Source organism: Salvelinus sp. IW2-2015, linkage group LG4q.1:29 (assembly GCF_002910315.2).
Source record: "Salvelinus sp. IW2-2015 linkage group LG4q.1:29, ASM291031v2, whole genome shotgun sequence".
Classification (NCBI taxonomy): domain Eukaryota; kingdom Metazoa; phylum Chordata; class Actinopteri; order Salmoniformes; family Salmonidae; genus Salvelinus; species Salvelinus sp. IW2-2015.
The window spans coordinates 70729494-70749455 of NC_036842.1; the positions used below are offsets into that span (position 1 = coordinate 70729494).

The 19962-nt window shown below is 42.1% G+C and overlaps 1 protein-coding gene across 2 annotated transcripts in view; it reads right to left on the reverse strand.

Annotated features, from left to right (window-relative positions):
* Positions 1 to 17007: 17007 nt before the first annotated feature.
* LOC111962476 (guanine nucleotide-binding protein G(i) subunit alpha-1-like) overlaps positions 17008 to 19962 on the reverse strand; it is an 87298-nt gene continuing 84343 nt past the window's right edge. For both annotated transcript variants that reach the window (XM_070443083.1, XM_070443082.1), the window contains one exon: positions 17008 to 18076. The gene's annotated coding sequence lies outside the window, so the exon portion shown is untranslated. The remainder of the gene's footprint in view (positions 18077 to 19962) is intronic.

Consider the following 19962-nt stretch of genomic DNA (forward strand, 5'->3'; position numbering starts at 1 on the left):
GAGGCCATGATTATTTCATCAATTTGTCAAGAGATATAGTACTAAAACACTTGAGTTGTCTTCCCTGATCCTAGGTCCTGGCCAGGTGTGCAGACTCAGGACAACTGAGCTTTGAGGAATACGCAGATTTAAAGAGGAGTCTGTAATTGCTTTCTAATGATCATGATTTTTTCCTCAAAGAAGTTCATGAATTTATCACTGCTGAAGTGAAAGCCATCCTCTCTTGGGGAATGCTGCTTTTTAGTTAGCTTTGCGACAGTATCAAAAATAAATGTTGGATTGTTCTTATTTTCCTCAATTAAGTTGGAAAAATAGGATGATCGAGCAGCAGAGAGGGCTCTTCGATACTGCACGGTACTGTCTTTCCAAGCTTGTCGGAAGACTTCCAGTTTGGTGTGGCGCCATTTCCGTTCCAATTTTCTGGAAGCTTGCTTCAGAGCTCGGGTATTTTCTGTATACCAGGGAGCTAGTTTCTAATGACAAATGTTTTAAGGGTGCAACTGCATCTAGGCTATTACGCAAGGTTAAATTGAGTTCCTCAGTTAGGTGGTTAACTGATTTTTGTACTTCGATGTCCTTGGGTAGGTGGAGGGAGTCTGGAAGGGCATCTAGGAATCTTTGGGTTGTCCGAGAATTTATAGCACGGCTTTTGATGAGCCTTGGTTGGGACTTGAGCAGATTATTTGTTGTGATTGCAAACGTAATAAAATTGTGGTCCGATAATCGACCATGGCTCCAAAAGCCTTTTGGAGTGTGTCTGTGGACTTTTCCATGTGAATATTAAAGTCACCAAAAATTTGAATAGTATCTGCCATGACTACAAGGTCCGATAGGAACTCAGTGAGGAACGCTGTATATGGCCCAGGAGGCCTGTAAACAGTAGCTATAAAAAGTGATTAAGTAGGCTGCATAGATTTCATGACTAGAAGGTCAAAAGGCGAAAACGTCATTTATTTTGTAAATTGAAATTTGCTGTCATAAATGTTAGCATCACCTCCGCCTTTGCGGGATGCGCGGGGGATATGGTCACTAGTGTAACCAGGAGGTGAGGCCTCATTTAACACAGTAAATTAATCAGGCTTAAAACCTCTACGGACCCCCCATCCCGGATCCGGGATCATTCTCATCAGAAACGCTGACTAGCATAGCCTAGCCTAGCGCCACAGGGATATCATATAATATAATTTCATGAAATCACAAGTCCAATACAGCAAATGAAAGATAAACATCTTGTGAATCCAGCCAACATGTCCGATTTTTAAAATGTTTTACAGCGAAAACACAACATATATTTATGTTAGCTCGCCACAATAGCCCAACACACAACGCCATTTTTTCACCACAAAGATAGCTTTCACAAAACCCACAAATAGAGATAAAATTAATCACTAACCTTTGAACAACTTCATCAGATGACAGTCTTATGACATCATGTTATACAATACATTTATGTTTTGTTCGAAAATGTGCATATTTATAGCTACAAATCGGGGTTTTACATTGCCGCCATGGTCACAAATGGCACCAAAACAGCCAGAATAATTACAGAAAGCAACGTGAAATACAGAAATACTCATCATAAAACTTTTATGAAAAATACATGTTGTACACATAATTAAAGATAAACATCTTGTGAATCCAGCCAACATGTCCGATTTTTTAAATGTTTTACAGCGAAAACACAACATATATTTATGTTAGCTCACCACAATAGCCCAAAACACAACGCCATTTTTTCACCGTAAAGATAGCTTTCACAAAACCCACAAATATAGATAAAATTAATCACTAACCTTTGAACAACTTCATCAGATGACAGTCTTATGACATCCATGTTATACAATACATTTATGTTTTGTTCGAAAATGTGCATATTTATAGGCTACAAATCGGGGTTTTACATTGCCGCCATGGTCACAAATGCACCAAAATGTCCGGAGAAATTTTAGACAGCCACGTAATCTAACAGAAAAACTCATCATAAACTTTGCTGAAAAATACATGTTGCACATATAATTAAAGATACACTGGTTCTTAAATGCAACCGTGTGTTAGATTTAAAAAAATAACTTTAGTACAAAGCACAGCTTGCAATAATCTGAGACAGCGCTCAGCCATTCTCCGCCATGTTGGAGTCCAAAGAGTCCACAAAAATACGAAATAACATCATAAATATTCCCTTACCTTTGATGAACTTTCATTAGAATGCAGTGCCAGGAATCCTAGTTCACAATAAATCTGTTGTTTGTTTTAGAATGTCCATTTCTTCTGTCGAATTAGCAACTTTGAATAGCATGTGTAGCTCAGGTGTCCATGAAGATTTTACGCATGAAACGAAAAATTCAAAAAGTGATAATAAAAGTCGAATAAACTGGTCAAACTCAGTTGAGAATCCATCTTTAGGATTGTTTTTTTCACAAATATATCCAATAACGTCCCAGACGGAGCATTTCTTCGTGTCTACCTAACACATTGCAGACAACGATATGACAAACCTAAGTGCGTAGCCAAGTACTACCAATATGGCTGACCTCTCACTCCAACGACGCCCATCCAGTCCCACAGAAGGCTAGACACTTCATTCCACGTTCTACTGCCTGTTGACATCTAGTGGAAGGCATATGAAGTGCATACAGATCCATAAATACAAGACAATTGAATAGGCAATGCCTTTCACAGAGACCCATTTCAGAATTTTCACTTCCTGTTTGGAAGTTTGCCTGCCGAATGAGTTCTGTTTTACTCACAGATATAATTCAAACAGTTTTAGAAACTTCAGAGAGTTTTCTATCCAATAGTAATTATAATATGCATATCATATGATCTAGGACAGAGTACGAGGCCGTTTAAATTGGGCACAATTTTACCCAGAAGTGAAAAGGGTGCCCCCTATTTCCAAGAGGTTTTAAGCCATGTTTCAGTCAGGCCAATAAAATCAAGATTATGATCAGTTCATTGACTATAACTGTCTTGGAAGTGAGGGATCTAACATTAAGTAGCCCTATTTGGAGATGTGAGATATCACAATCTTTTTCAATAATGACAGGAATGGAGGAGGTCTTTATTCCAGTGAGATTGCTAAGGCGAACACCGCCATGTTTAGTTTTGCCCAACCTAGATTGAGGCACAGACACGGTCTCAATTGGGATAGCTGAGCTGACTACACTGACTGTGCTAGTGGCAGACTCCACTAAGCAGGCAGGCTGGCTAACAGCACCCTATCTCATTGTGGAGCTTGGGGAGTTAGAGCCCTGTCTATGTTCGTAGATAAGATGAGAGCACCCCTCCAGGTAGGATGGAGTCCGTCACTCCTCAGCAGGCCAGGCCTGGTCCTGTTTGTGGTTGAGTCCCAGAAAGAGGGCCAATTATCTACAAATTCTATCTTTTGGGAGGGGCAGAAAACAGTTTTCAACCAGCGATTGAGTTGTGAGACTCTGCTGTAGAGCTCATCACTCCCCCTAACTGGGAGGGGGCCAGAGACAATTACTCGATGCTGACACATCTGTCTAGCTGATTTACACGCTGAAGCTATGTCGCGCTTGGTGACCACTGACTGTTTCATCCTAACACGGAACCCAAACCGGCTGCGCGCGTGCGCCATCGGACATACATTTATTTTGTTCCCTCACACCAAACGCGATCACGGCACCCAGGTTAAAATATCAAAACAATATCAAAACTCTGAACCAATTATATTAATTTGGGGACAGGTCGAAAAGCATTAAACATTTATGGCAATTTAGCTAGTTAGCTTGCACTTGCTAGCTAATTTGTTCTATTTAGCTAGCTTGCTGTTGCTAGCTAATTTGTCCTGGGATATAAACATTGAGTTGTTATTTTACCTGAAAAGCACAAGGTCCTCCACTTCGCCAATTAATCCACACATAAAACGGTCAACTGAATCGTTTCTAGTCATCTCTCTTCCTTCCAGGCCTTTTCTTCTCTTGACTTTTTATTGCGATTGGCAACCTGCCCTGATTCGTCTTTCAGTCACCCACGTGGGTATAACGAATGAGATGGCACGTGGGTACCTGCTTCTATAAGCCAATGAGTAGATGGGAGAGGCAGGACTTGCAGCGCGATCTGCGTCAGAAATAGAACTGATTCTATTTTAGCCCTTGGCAACGCAGATGCTCGTTGGCTCAATAATTGAATAACATAGATTTCACAGCGTAGTCAGCTGTAACATCGTTGGTGCCGACGTGGATAACAATATCCCTATACTCATCCCGTCCTACACTTAAATTACCCTTGCCTAACGATTGCGTCTGAAGCTGGGCTTGCAGCACAGCTATCCTCGCTATAAGGTGATCGTTCTCCTGTATATTATGAGTACAGCGACTGCAATTAGAAGGCATAATGTTAATGCTACTACTTAGCTTCGGTAATTATCATGCCCATCTAGTGTGGAGGTTGACGGGAGAATAATAACAAAACCAGTTGATATTGCCAATAATTTTGCAGATTTTTTTTACAAAGAAAATGTATTTACTGAGCAACAATGTAAACATACATTCTTCCAAAAAAAGCTATTTTCCAATGGATTGATGATCATATTATGAGCAACAAGATCTGCTCTTTTAGTCTGCAAACGGTGTCAGTGGAGGAGGTGATAAACCTATTGAAGTCATTACCTGATGGTAAATCTACAGGTTATGGTCTTATGGACAATTATTTGCTTCGCTGTGCTGCTCCCCAGATTGCAGTTCCACTGAGATACATATTTAATTGGTCACTGGAAAAGGGGATGTTTGCAAATGTATGGAAGCATGCGAAACTGTGTCCTATTCCGAAAGACAGCAAAGAACACATTACTCCTGTCAATAGTCAACCAATTAGTCTACTCCCTACACTCAGTAAGATATTGGAGGGTATTGTGAGTAGACAAATATGGGAGTACATGGAAAATAATGATTTGATTACAGCCAATCAGCATGCTTATTGCAAAAAACATTCCACTACCACTACATTGGTTGACATGACTGACCAGTGGCTCAATGCTATGGATAATGGCAAGTTTGTGGGTGTACTATTTTTACATTTCAGTGCAGCATTTGATTTAGTGGATCATTAAATAACTTTGACAAAATTAATGCATTAAGGAGGTAGCATTGAATTGGGTACAGTCATATCTAACTGACAGGAAACAGTCCACCTATATCAATGGTTCATTTTCTACCCCTCATGTGTTAAACTGTGGAATACCGCAGGGCAGCTGCCTTGGGCCACTTCTTTATTTAATATATACCAATGACCTTCCCTATGCCTTAGCTGAAACTCAAGCTACTATATTTGCAGATGATACTACAATTTATGCAGCAAGACAATCGGTTCAACAGGTACAGCAAGCTTTACAAGGAGATTTGGAGAATATCAGGGAGTGGGTTTGCCAGAACAAACTTGTTTTAAACACCAAGAAAACCAAAGTTATGTTGGTCTGTTCCACTAGGAAAAGGCCAAAACAGCATGGGATTCAATTAAGTATGGGAGGAGTACAAATTGAAGAAGTGGCACTCCCAAACTATTGGGAGTGCAGCTAGACAACTGCTTATCATTGTCGTCTCAAATAACTAATCCATGTAAAAAAAAAACAGCATGCATAATCAGAAGGATAGCAAAATATTTACCAGGAAAAATTCTTAAGCAAATAACACAAGCATTAATTGAGAGTCAGGTGAACTACTGTTCTGTGGCTGGGGAAATGCATCATCAAGTGAAGTTAGGAGGCTGCAGATTGCACAGAACAAAGCAGCAAGGATTGTTTTAAGGTGGAGATATGGTTCTTCTGTTGCAGTCATGCTCAATGTTCTTGGTTGGTCATCAATCAACAAGATAATTGAAAAAAACATGCTTATTTTTTTCATAATATACATCATTTAAAACGGCCAAGTTCTATTCAAAACGGTATTCAGTTGGTAAGAGACAGACATTCCGTAAATACTAGGAATAGATTGTCCACCATCTATGCGTTATTCAGACAGAAAAGAGTAATAGGCAAAAGAACATTTCGATTTAGAGCAATAAAGAAATTGAATAAATTAACTGAGCAAACCAGAAACCTTTCAATATATTAATTTAACCATTATTTTAAAACCATTTAAATATAATACATAGAAATGTTGTGGGACTATAGTAGATGAAGAATCAATATTTTTTAGATTGAGTATTTATTGGGTCATTATGTTAGTATATTATGTATGTTTGTAATAGTGCGTTATACGTGAAAATGTGTTTGTATTATAAATTGTATTTTAATGTTTAAGGACTCTTGGAAGATTACTCCAAATGGGGACTAAAAGAGATCCAAATAAAATAAAATCAAACATAACAATCTGTACCAAAGCATAAAGATGGGCCACTCACCTCTGCAGCAGGCAGGTACAGGTGCTTGTTTAGGCTGCTGGGCAAGAGCAGCCATTGCTCCAGGGAGTCCCTAGTTGTGTGGGCTCCTGTCGAATTCTGGGTCGGGTTGATGGACCTGGGAAAAAAGCACAAAAGTCAACGGGTATGTTTGAGCAGTAAGGCTAACGAAGTCAACTGTAGACCAAAGTCGGCGAGTGAAGTCGGGGAAGGTGCATCTCCGACAGTCAAGTCAGACAATGTAGTGGTTTTCCAACAGCAAGGCTCAGATCAACATGGCAGTGTCAACATACAGTACATGGACACCTGCTCGAAGAACATCTAATTCCAAAATCATGGGTATTAATATGGAGTTGTTCCCCGTTTGCTGCTCCACTCTTCTGGGAAGGCTTTCCACTAGATGTTGGAACATTGCTGATGTGACTTGCATCCATTCAGTCACAAGAGCATTAGTGAGGTCGGGCACTGATGTTGGGCGATTAGGCCTGGCTCGCAGTCTGCGTTCCAATTCATCCTAAAGGTGTTCGATGGGGTTGACGTCAGGGCTCTGTGCAGGCCAGTCAAGTTCTTCCACACCAATCTCGACAAACCATTTCTTTATGGACCTCACTTTGTGTACAGGGGCATTGTCATGCTGAAACAGGAAAGGGCCTTCCCCAAACTGTTGCCACAAAGTTGGAAGCACAGAATCGTCTAGAATGTCATTGTATGCTGTAGCGTTAAGATTTGTGTGGTCTACCACTTTGTGGTTGAGCCGTTGTTGCGCCTAGATGTTTCCACTTCACAATAACAACACTTACAGTTGATTGGGGCAGCTCTAGCAGGGCAGAAATTTTACGAACTGACTTGTTGGTAAGGTGGCATCCTATGACGGTGCCACGTTGAAAGTCACTGAGCTCTTCAGTAAAGCCATTCGACTGCCAATGTTTGTCTATGGAGATTGTATGGCTTTGTGCTCGGTTTTATACCCCATCAGCAACTGGTGTGGCTGAAATAGCCGGAATCCACAAATTTGAAGGGGTGCTCACATACTTTTGAATATATAGTGTAGCTGCTTTTGTATATTATTATAACGGTTTGTCTTTATAAATATCAAAATAAACTTTTCTATACCCCCATATCATACACTCTCAAACTGAAAGCATAAAGTGTGTACAATTAATAGTTTAGAGAGAGGTCTCAAATATCACTTTAATTAGTATCCCCTGTAGCTAGCTTTAGAATCACTGCATAGTTGGTTCCTGTTTCAGTCACATCTTTGGACACTTTTGTGTGGGTCAACCAAAACACTAATGATTGGTTGATAAATAGTGCTTCCCACAATGCAGGTGATGGCTGTATGGTGCAGTTGGTGAGAACAAAGATGATATATTATATTGACAAGATAGTCGAGTGACCGCTCTAACAATGGAAATACATGACCTCAAAAATGGAATACAGGTGGGAGGAGGTGAGATCAGGTGGGACTAGGGCTGTGGCGATAACGATTGTCAAGCAAATAACTGTGGTCCCACGGTAATTGACCGTTAATTAACATAAACACATTTAGCATCTCCTGGCTTTCACACATAGCCTACAAGCCATCAAAAAAAGTATAATAAATACATGTAATATAGCCTACACCTTCATAATAAATCCATGAATTATTTTAGACAGGTCTAAAGAAGCATGATATCAAGAAAATGCAGTCTATTTCAGAAGAAAAGAATATCATACTCTGAGTTGTCTTTATGTTAGGTCCTGATTATGTTAGGTCCTGATGTGGCTATGTTAAATGGCTGTGGGTTACACTAGTTCATTTAGCAGACAAGACTTGCTTATAATTCCGTGGTATTATTTTATATTATGAAGAATACAATTGAACAAAGCTGAATAAAATATAAATATTTTCTCCAAACGATTTAAGGGAGTGTGCACATGCGGCTATTCTGTGTTGAGCGGTTAACAAAGAAATAGGTACTCTTATATGCTTAATTTAGAGTTAATGTAACTTTAGTTGTTCTTCAACCGTTGGGCTATATGTTTTGATTTTTAATACATTGTAAGGCTGCATGATGAGACTCTAATGATCATTTGAAAAAAGTTACTTGAAAGGCATGAGCACTGCTTTGTTTTTTTTGCAAGCTATACACACTCCAGTAGTCTCTCATTCACAATATGACAAGCACTTGATAATACCTTGAATTTCACGTTGGCATCCCCTTTGTGGCCGTAATGCACCCTAAAAAAATCCATGCCTTTTGTGGGCTGGAGTGCTGCTTTGTGCCCTTCTCCCTGAGTGTGCTGTGCAATCCGAAGTGTCTCTCACTCACACTGCTCTCCGTCATGTGATTGGGTCTTTCTCACAGGCTACAAGTTAAGACAGACACAACTGCGCGCATCCTTATCCAATTCTGAGGTGCATATTGAAGATATTGGATGAACTGTCCACATTTACTTTATGTCAGCCAACAAGATGTGTAGGCCTAACGAACAGCAAAAGCACTAGCCTATGTCAATCTACTATCCCCCATAGTACAAAAGTCGACCTATTCTATTCTGTGCAATAAATAAATATTCCAAACAGTCTGGGACAGTTGTGGGATGCAATAGATCCCAAATTAATACAACCACTAGCATCAAAAAAACTTTTTTATGCAATGTGGCTGACAACAGATCAGAACGTTTAGCTTAAAATGTTGATAAACTATTAGGATATTTCTTCACAATATAAGGGCAGCAATGCACACATTGCAGCAGGCTAATTAGCGGAAAACAGTGACCACAAATGCAATTATGCATGTAATGCTTTTATTATAAAGGTGCATTTTTATGGGGGAAATGATCTTCCCCAAACTTGAAACTCACACGCTGCTTATGTATGCCAGTTAGGCTCTACACCCCTTGTAAAGCGGATTAATGTGCTTAATTTTAAGAAGTTATTTGGACACTTTAGTTCTGATACAAACCTTATTAAAACATATAGGCATATGGGCTAGAATACATGAGGTGTGTGACTATGATTCGAACAAGTTGCAACAAAAAAAGGCATTGTTTCTAATGCTGGGCATCATTCATAAGTGAAAATATATAATTCACAAGTGATAGGCTAATATTGTCACCCATCAGACTATTCTTGATTTACTCTTGTCTTTACGTATACTAAATAATACATGTGTGACATTTGTTTTGGTTTAGAATGGACCATTACCATGCACATGTGTTGAAACAGGTGCAGCAGGAAAAAAATACATGTCATCTATGCACTTAAATAGCGAATGGAGGACGCTTTTCCCCGTGGTTTATTTTCATGCCAGACAGGTAGGCTATACTCCTGTTGTAAATATAAGCAATGTGCTTAATATTAGGAAAGTTGAGAAAGCTGATGGGCACCTCCTATATTTATTAGCAGCCATCACTCTGTTTTCTCCTGCAATGGCATAGCCTATAGAAGTGTTGCGCAACATGAGCTGATGGCTCCCATGAAATGTTTGATTCGATTTTCATTGACTGTCAGAGTGATTAGAGGGACAATAGAGTGCTGAGTACCAGGCAGTTAGCAAGTTTGGTTGGATACTAATGATCAGAAACAGCATCAGAGCTTGGAGAAGTATAATTACCATGACTAAACGGTCATGTGGAATTTGACTGCCTTCATAACTAGTGACCGCCGCTGTGGCGGTAATACGGTCACCGCATCGGCCCTAGGTGGGACCATTCTAGCCAATGAGATGGCAGATACGTGTGTGAATAACAGGCACAACTCCGATATAAAGTCATTTTTTATGACAAGTATGTCCTGTGTTGTTTTTTGCTAAGTACTTTGTAGCTGCTGCTTTTAAGGTATGTGTGTCCCCATAGGAGGCAGTGTTTCTGATTACTGAAATAGTTTACTTATGTTTGTATTCTATTTTTGTTCCCAGGGGGGAAGGGGAAGGCACCTAGGGAGTGCTTAGGCAAGAGGCCCGCGGGCATACATAACCCATAGTATTCACTGTCTATGCACACTAGGTAAGACCTGGGCGGAGCCCCCCTGTATTTTGGTTAGCGCACCAGGTGGTGCTAAGTTAGGTTAGTGGTGGGTGGGTAGGAGAGGGGGCTTTGACATTTACTTTCTTTGCTTTGGTTCCATCCAGCCCCTTTTCCCCAAATTACCATGGGACGGAATAAATTCCCAGTAAACGGTAATTCTCTGCTTTTGTCATCCTTACTCGCACCTACAATCCCATACCTCTTTCACTCCATGGGGAGTTGAGTTGTAGCAGGGTGTTGCGTTCCCTCTTCCTAGAGGCGTACGTAGCACCATGGAACACCTTGAGGCATGAGTGCAAGTGTTTACCAGGAAGTAAGGTATGCATGGCATCTTGGGAGTTGTAGTTTTTATGGACTTGGTCTGGTTTTAGATAGCCAGAAATGTTTAAACTCTCAGGAACCACATCAGTATCATAGCAATTGAAAGATTAGTGGAATCTGTGTGAGTAGCTGGACAGGTAGGATGACTGACAGTGAAGGTGAACAGGTGGTCAGGTGACACAGGAATGGATGAGACTGAGGCAGGAATTCCTTTAACCATAAAGTGATATATTTATTGAGTAGTCTGTGCTGCATAACAGAATAACATGTATCCGATCATATAACAATCATTCATGTTTAACATAATTAGGGAATTCAACAATCCAGTTCATTAAGAAGTCAATAGTAATCATCCGTGAGTCATTTAGGCTCGTAACTATTTATCATAAATCATGAAAGAATACAAACAGTGAATGGTTATTCAATCTATAATCCCCATTAGTTTGATATCAAAGTCGATCAGTTAGCAAACAATGACGTTTCTCATTTCACCCTTTCAATTGTCTTCATGTGTACATGTAATTAATTTAATTACATATTAACCATATCGATTGCATAATTGGCCTATGATGATCCGTAGGGCCGTGATCATTGACCATTCACATTACACAATATGTTTGAAGAGTGCGCTCCAAGCCGCGCTCCGCGGTAATAACTATAAACAATAACGGATGGCCCACTCTCCCGATCGCAACAGATAGTTCAGATGAAAGGTAACAGAGTTGGTGGATTTACGTGGATTCATGGACGCACAGGTCTTCTGGAGCAGACGAAGTTAAGGAAGAGAAAGCAGCGAGATCAGTCGATGGCGTTTTCCTCCTTTTATGGGGATGAGATCTGTCAGTCATTGCCACCTGACCTAATTAAAGCGCCCCTGGCCCAGCTGAGTAAGTGGCCATGAATTAAAGGATTATTCCACCAACTCCATGGGCCTTTTCTACAGCAATCTACTGAGATGTGTGCATGCAGAATTCTATATCAATGTGATTCCTGAGAAGTGGAACTTACACAATGGCAACTTGGGCAAGGCGTTGTTGAGACTCATGTGAACACGGGAGTGGTAGGTAGGTGCAAGGAAAGGGTCTAGGCTAGGGACCAAAGTCCAACCAACCATTGCAACTGACATGCATGTGGGTTAGAGCAGTGGAATCCTAACCAGGGGTACTTGACCTATCCACAGGGGGTACTTAAGAAGACTCATGAGGAAAAGGCGGATACCTAGTCAGTTGTACAACTGAACGCATTCAACTGAAATGTGTCTTCCGCATTTAACCCAACCCCCTCTGAATCAAAGAGGTGCGGGGGGCTGCCTTAATCGACTTCGCGCCTGGGGAACAGTGCCTTGTTCAGGGGCAGACAGACCGATTTTTACCTTGTCAGCTCGGGGATTTGATCCAGCAACCTTTCGTTTACTGGCCCAACGCTCTAACCAAATGTTCTCTGCCTGATTAAACAAAAATAGAACTGTTTGGCCATAATGACCATCGTTATGTTTGGAGGAAAAAGGGGGATGCTTGCAAGCTGAAGAACACCATCCCAATCGTGAAGCACGGGAGTGGCAGCATCATGTTGTGGGGGTGCTTTGCTGCAGGAGGGACTGGTGCACTTCACAAAATAGATGGCATCATGAGGAAGGAAAATTATGTGGATATATTGAAGCAACATCTCAAGACATCAGTCAGGAAGTTAAAGCTTGGTCGCAAATGGGTCTTCCAAATGGACATTGCCCCCCTAGCACACTTCCAAAGTTGTGGCAAAATGGCTTGCATATTAAATGGCCCTGACCTCAATCCTATATTAGATTCTTCAAATAAAGTGGTGATCCTAACTGACCTAAAATGTAATGTCAGGAATGTGAAAAATTTAGTTTAAATGTATTTGGCTAAGGTGTATGTAAACTTCCGACTTCAACTGTATGTATTCCTCTTGTTCAGATGGGATAGGGCAGTGTGATGGCGATTGCATCGTTTGTGGACCTTTTGGGACGGTATGCAAACTGAAGTGGGTCTAGAGTGGCAAGTAAGGTGGAGGTGATATGGTCCTGGACTAGACTCTTAAGCGCTTCATGATGACAGAAGTGAGTGCTACGGGGCGATAGTCATTTAGTTCAGTTATCTTTGCCTTCTTTGGTACAGGAACAATGGTGGCCATCTTGAAGCATGTGGGGGACAGCAGACTGGGATAGGGACGGATTGAATATGTCCGGAAACACACCAGCCAGACGGCTAGGGATGCCATCTGAGTCAGCAGCCTTGCGAGGGTTAACACGTGTAAATGTCTTACGTCTGCCACGTAGAAGGGGGGGCACAGTCCTTGGTAGCAGGCTGCTTTGGTGGCACTGTATTATTCTCAAAGCAGGCAAAGGTGTTTAGTATGCAGTATGCATTTGTGTGAAATGGCTAGCTAGTTAGTGGTGCGCTTGTAGCGTTTAAAGTAGTTATTTAAGGGCCGCGGCTTTTGTGGAGTGATAATTATTCATGGGAAGCAGTTGACGTGACATCAAAAATTGTAATATCTTCTCTTCCACGGAATCATGGCTGAATGACGACATGGATATTCAGCTAGCGTGACATACGCTGCACCGGCAAGATAGAACAGCACACTCCGGTAAGACGGTCTGTGCATATTTGTAAACAACAGCTGGTGCACAAAATCTAAGGAAGTCTCTAGATTTTTGCTCGCCTGAAGTATATCGTGATAAATTGCAGGCCACATTACTTGCCTAGAGTTCAGCTATACTTTTTGTGGCTGTTTATTTACCACCACAGACAGATGCTGGCACTAAGACCACACTCAGTCAGCTGTATAAGGAAATAAGCAAACAGGAAACCACTCACCCAGAGGTGGCGCTCCTAGTGGCCGGAGACTTTAATGCAGAGAAACTCAAATCAGTTCTACCAAATTTCTATCAACATGTTAAATGTGCAACCAGAGGGAAAAAAATTCTAGATCACCTGTACTCCACACACAGAGACACGTACAAAGCTCTCCCTTGCCCTCCATTTGGTAAATCCGACCACAACTCTATCCTCCTGATTCCTGCTTATTAGCAAAAATTAAAGCAGGAAGCACCAGTGACTCGGTCTATAAAAAAGTGGTCAGATGAAGCAGATGCTAAACTACAGGACTGTTTTTCCATCACAGACTGGAACATGTTCCGGGATTCTTCCGATGGCATTGAGGAGTACACCACATCAGTCACTGGCTTTATCAATAAGTGCATTTAGGAAGTTGTCCCCACAGTGACTGTACGTACATACCCCAACCAGAAGCCATGGATTACAGGCAACATTCGCACTAGAGCTAAAGGGTGAGAGCTGCCGCTTTCAAGGTGCGGGACTCTAACCCGGAAGATTACAAGAAATCCTGCAATGCCCTGCGACAAACCATCAAACAGGCAAAGCGTCAATACAGGGCTAAGATTGAATCATACTACACCGGCTCCGACGCTCGTCTTATGTCTTCATGGGCTTAAAACTATTACAGACTACAAAGGGAAGCACAGCCGCGAGCTGCCCAGTGACACGAGCCTACCAGACGAGCTAAATCACTTCTATGCTCGCTTCGAGGCAAGCAACACTGAGGCATGCATGAGAGCTTCAGCTGTTCCCGGACGACTGTGTGATCACGCTCTCCGTAGCCGACGTGAGTAAGACCTTTAAACAGGTCAACATACACAAGGCTGCGGTGCAAGACGGATTACCAGGACGTGTGCTCCGAGCATGTGCTGACCAACTGGCAGGTGTCTACACTGACATTTTCAATATGTCCCTGATTGAGTCTGTAATACCAACATGTTTCAAGCAGATCACCATAGTCCCTGTGCCCAAGAACACAAAGGCAACCGGACTAAATGACTACAGACCCGTAGCACTCACGTCCGTAGCCATGAAGTGCTTTGAAAGGCTGGTCATGGCTCACATCAACACCATTATCCCAGAAACTCTAGACCCACCCTAATTTGCATACCACCCAAACAGATCCACAGATGATACAATCTCTATTGCACTCCACACTGCCCTTTCCCACCTGGACAAAAGGAACACTTATGTGAGAATGCTATTCATTGACTAAAGCTCAGCGTTCAACACCATAGTATCCTCAAAGCTCATCACAAAGCTAAGGATCCTGGGACTAAACACCGCCCTCTATACCTGGATCCTGGACTTCCTGACGGGCCGCCCCCATGTGGTGAGGGTAGGTAGCAACACATCTGCCACGCTGATCCTCAACACTGGAGCCCCCCAGGGGTGCGTGCTCAGTCCCCTCCTGTACTCCCTGTTCACCCACGACTGCATGGCCAGGCACGACTCCAACACAATCATTAAGTTTGCAGACGACACAACAGTGGTAGGCCTGATCACCGACAACGACGAGACAGCCTATAGGGAGGAGGTCAGAGACCTGGCCAGGTAGTGCCAGAATAACAACCTATCCCTCAACGTAACTAAGACTAAGGAGATGATTGTGGACTACAGGAAAAGGAGGACCGAGCACGCCCCCATCGACGGGGCTGTAGTGGAGCAGGTTGAGAGCTTCAAATTCCTTGGTGTCCACATCGCCAACAAACTAGAATGGTCCAAACACACAAAGACAGTCGTGAAGAGGGCACGACAAAGCCTATTCCCCCTCAGGAAACTAAAAAGATTTGGCATGGGTCCTGAGATCCTCAAAAGGTTCTACAGCTGCAACATCGAGAGCATCCTGACTGGTTGCATCACTGCCTGGTACGGCAATTGTTCGGCCTCCGACCGCAAGGCACTACAGAGGGTAGTGCGTACAGCCCAGCCCATCACAGGGGCTAAGCTGCCTGCCATCCAAGACCTCTACACCAGGCGGTGTCAGAGGAAGGCCCTAAAACACAGGTGTCAAACTCATTCCACGGGAGGCCGAGTGTCTGCGGGTTTTCGCTCCTCCCTTGTACTTGATTGATGAATTAACATCACTAATTAGTTAGGAACTCCCCACACCTGGTTGTCTAGGGCTTTATTGAAAGGAAAAACCAAAAACCTGCAGACACTAGGCCCTCCGTGGAATGAGTTTGACACCCCTGCCCTAAAAGTTGTCAAATACCCCAGCCACCCCAGTCATAGACTCTTCTTTCTACTACCGCATGGCAAGTGGTACCGGAGTGCCAAGTCTAGGACAAAAAGGCTTTACCTTTTTACCCCCAAGCCATAAGACTCCTGAACAGGTAATCAAATGGCTACCCGGACTATTTGCATTGTGTGCCCCCCCCAACCCCTCTTTTACGCTGCTGCTACTCTGTCTATCATATATACATAGTCCCTTTAACTATACATATGTACATACTACCTCAATTGGCCCGACCAACCAGTGCTCCCGCACATTGGCTAACCGGGCTATCTGCATTGTGTCCCGCCACCCCCTCTTCACACTACTGCTATTCTCTGTTCATCATATATGCATAGTCACTTTAACCATATCTACATATACATACTACCTCAATCAGCCTGACTAACCGGTGTCTGTATGTAGCCTCGCTACTGTATATAGCCTGTCTTTGTTTTTATTTCTTTACTTACCGATTGTTCACCTAATACCTTTTTTTGCACTATTGGTTAGAGCCTGTAAGTAAGCATTTCACTGTAAGGTGAAACCTGTCGTATTCGGCGCACGTGACAAATAAACTTTGATTTGATGTGTTTATAGGGTCCCTGATTCAAGCCTGGGTTGGGGCAAGGAGAGGGACAGAAGCAAGACTATTACACACACTCATTAGCTGTAGCTGTAGAGGGTGCTGTGAGCCAACTATTCAACTACACAGACAGATTGAGGTGCACTGAGCCTGTCATCGGCTGCATTTAGACAGCCCAATTCTGATATTTGTTTCCTCTCACTAATTGGTCTTTTGACCAATCAGATCAGCTTTGAAAAGGATGTTATGTCAAAAGACCAATTGTGGAAAAAAATATCAAAATTGGGCTGCCTGTCTAGGCAGTCCATCATGACCTAGAATGAGTTGTGAATACACGTCATGAATCAATGTTACTACTTAGAAACATTTAATATGCATGTCTTATTGGTTTACGTTACCACATGTATTGTCCATTGCAAATTAAATGAACCTCCAGTCAGTCCATTGCCATGGATACCTGGAGTGATGTCACAGGTAAGGACAAGGCAGCGTGAGTTTGACCTGTTTTTCCAGGTGAACAATGCTTGGGTGTAAAACCACATGTATGCATGAGTGTTTGTGCGTGTTGGCATGTAGTGTCAATGTTGCAAACCAAAGGTGGGAGAAAAATACAAATATTAGTCCATAATCATCACAAGAAAGAAATTGAGGCCATCATTGTTGAAGGATGTCATCGTTTCACCACAGCATTTATTTTATTAACAAAATAATGGAAATTAGTCCACTAACGTCCCCATCCAATGGAAACAGACGGGTGGGGGGTTAGGGGGATATGTAACCTGAAACCATTATGAAACTTATCGTCAACATCATAACAGTGCACATCCACCCATTCACCTCCCTTTGTCCATCTATGCACTTTATATCTATGGTCCTCTCATCTGCTACAAGGCTGTAGTTGTCATCCTCTTAGTTTCTCTTTAAAATAATGATTTGGTGTAGGAATGTTACCATCCACAATGTCACACCAACCATGTGACGTCACATTAAATATAAAGTTGCCTTTTTGGTACATGTTCCAGAAAACCAGACTGTGAAAGAGGATGACAAGTAAAAAGAAGAGTCCCTTTGTATTTATATCCACACATTCATGCATGCTACTCACTCACTCAAGCATACAGCAAAGGCACTCACACACAGTCATGCACACACACAGCTCTCAGTATGTAAGAGTGAGTTGGTCTTAATTGGTCTATTCCATCATTTCCATGGATACAATAATTTTGAGATGTCAGTCATGGAAACCATATTTGGAACCAAATAGAGATATTATTTGTGGAAACCACATTTGGAACCAAATAGAGATAATATTTGGGGAGGGTGGTGTAATTAATTATAACATCGAAATACATCTATCACAATTTAGCTAACAAAAACAAACACACTGCAACTAAGGCATGCAAAGGCACAAGTACCTACAAATAGAAAAGTGTCCATTCCTCTCCTAGAATAAGGAGAAACAAAATGCAAAGGCCCCCCCTTTAAAAAAATAAAAACTTGGCCGGTTAAAACAAAACCATTTTAAAAACAGTGAAAAACTCCAGCCTTAGTGACAGTTGTACAAATATTTAAATAAAATAAAACCTTTCAAATAAAACCTTTCAGAGCTCAACATAAGTTAAGAGGTTAAAAGAGACGTTCTCTACAAAGTGTCCATGATCCGCCCCCCTCCAGTCACAGACGTCCCCAAGAAAGTCACTGAGCGCACTCTGGCCACCACACTGCCTGTACAGAAAGAGGGTAAAACAAAATGTTTAGATAACGCCTCTGATATGCTAGGTGCCTTGTCATAATGCCGATACAATCCCTTCAGACATACACACCAGGTTAGGGGGGGTTTATTTGGGCATCTGGGCAATTTATTTGGGCAATTGAGCATCTGTCCAGGCCTGACTCTAGAAAGTCTTAAAAGGTCCCGAACAGTTATTCCGATTCCCACGTAAAATAGCCTTTTGAGTGACCGAAACAATCACCCAAAATATTTTTCCCAATAAAAATGCTCAAATTCTTTCTTTTTTTACGACTTTCTCGCATGTCAAATTACCAGGAAGTCTGAAAAGAAAGACTGAGTGGGCGGGGAGCTACAAGGTTGAGTGGGTGGAGAGCTCACCTTCTCTGACAGTTCTTTGAAAACACCTATGGTGAGCAGTATTGCAGTGAGATTATTTCAAGCAAATTTGCTGATACACAAAGCAACAAACATTACAATTGCATACATCATCCAATCCTGTCATACATCACATAACAAATTATTTGTTTATCCAACTGTTTGGTTATTATAACAGCATCAATATAGACAAAATGTTGGCTATATCATTTTGCTAGGTAGCCCAAATGGAATTGTCAGCACTGTTTATCATGCTAGCTAGCTCATCTTGGACAATTTGAGTTGAAAATTTGCAGGGTGAAGTCAGGGTACATGACATATATACAGTATATTGACTGTCAGACAATATTAAGATATCATAACTATCAATGATGTCAAAAAGTTTATAGGAGTCTCCCGTTTTACATGTTTCATGATGTAAATGACAACTGCGTCAGAGTTTTGAGAAACCCTTCCCCCGCTTTTGTTCCATGCAGGCTGAAGACCTAGCTAGCCAGTAACTAGCGAACACCTGACACAGATGAAAGCGGAACCCTATAAGTATATTTGCCTTACAGTGCCTTCAGAAAAGTATTCATGGTGCAGAGGTCTAAGGCACTGCATCTCAGTGCTAGATGCATCACTACAGACCCGGGTTTGATCCCAGGCTGTGTTGCAGCCGGAAGACTCATGAGGCGGCACACAATCGGCTCAGCGTCGTCTGGGTTAGGGGAGGGTTTGGCCAGCCAGGATGTCCTTGTCCACTCGCACTCTAGCGATGGCGGGCGCAGTGCATGCCGACTTTGGTCGCCAGTGTACTGTGTTTCCTCTGACAAATTGGTGCGGCTGGCTTCCGGGTTCAGCGAGCAGGGTGTCAAGAAGCAGTGCGGCTTGGCAGGGTCGTGTTTCGGAGGACGCATGGCTTTCGACCTTTGCCTCTCCCTAGTCTGTACGGGAGTTACAGCAATGGGACAAGACTATCTACCAATTGGATATCACGAAATTGGGGAGCAAAAGGGGGTAAAAAGTACAACAATGTGTTATGTTACAGCCTGAATTCTAAATGGAACACATTGTATTTTTTTCTCACCCATTATTGGACATTTTCCAGTACATATGTGCCCATTATACATTTTGTGGTATTCAGCAGGATAAGTGCACCCTGTGTGTGTGTGTGTCTAGGTCATTAGACACCATTGGACATGCACCTGTCTGGGGAGTGGGCATGTCTGTTTATTTTTGTACCATTGCTATGGCATGTTTCTATGCCCTAATGTGAAACCAAACTACAATTTGTGCAAGGCAAAAAAGATAATGGTGGCTAAATTATTAACATAAAGAAGAATTACTATGTGTGAGACGTAAGGATGAAACCTGTATAAAAAGTGTGTGCCAAGACTGGAAAGGGAATTACTTGAACCAGCTCGGCTTATATTACTTTGTAATAAAGTCTAATTGAACTCAGACTCCGGTATTTGAGAAATATTAGAGACAATATTTCCACGACATAAATGGCGAGCTTGCC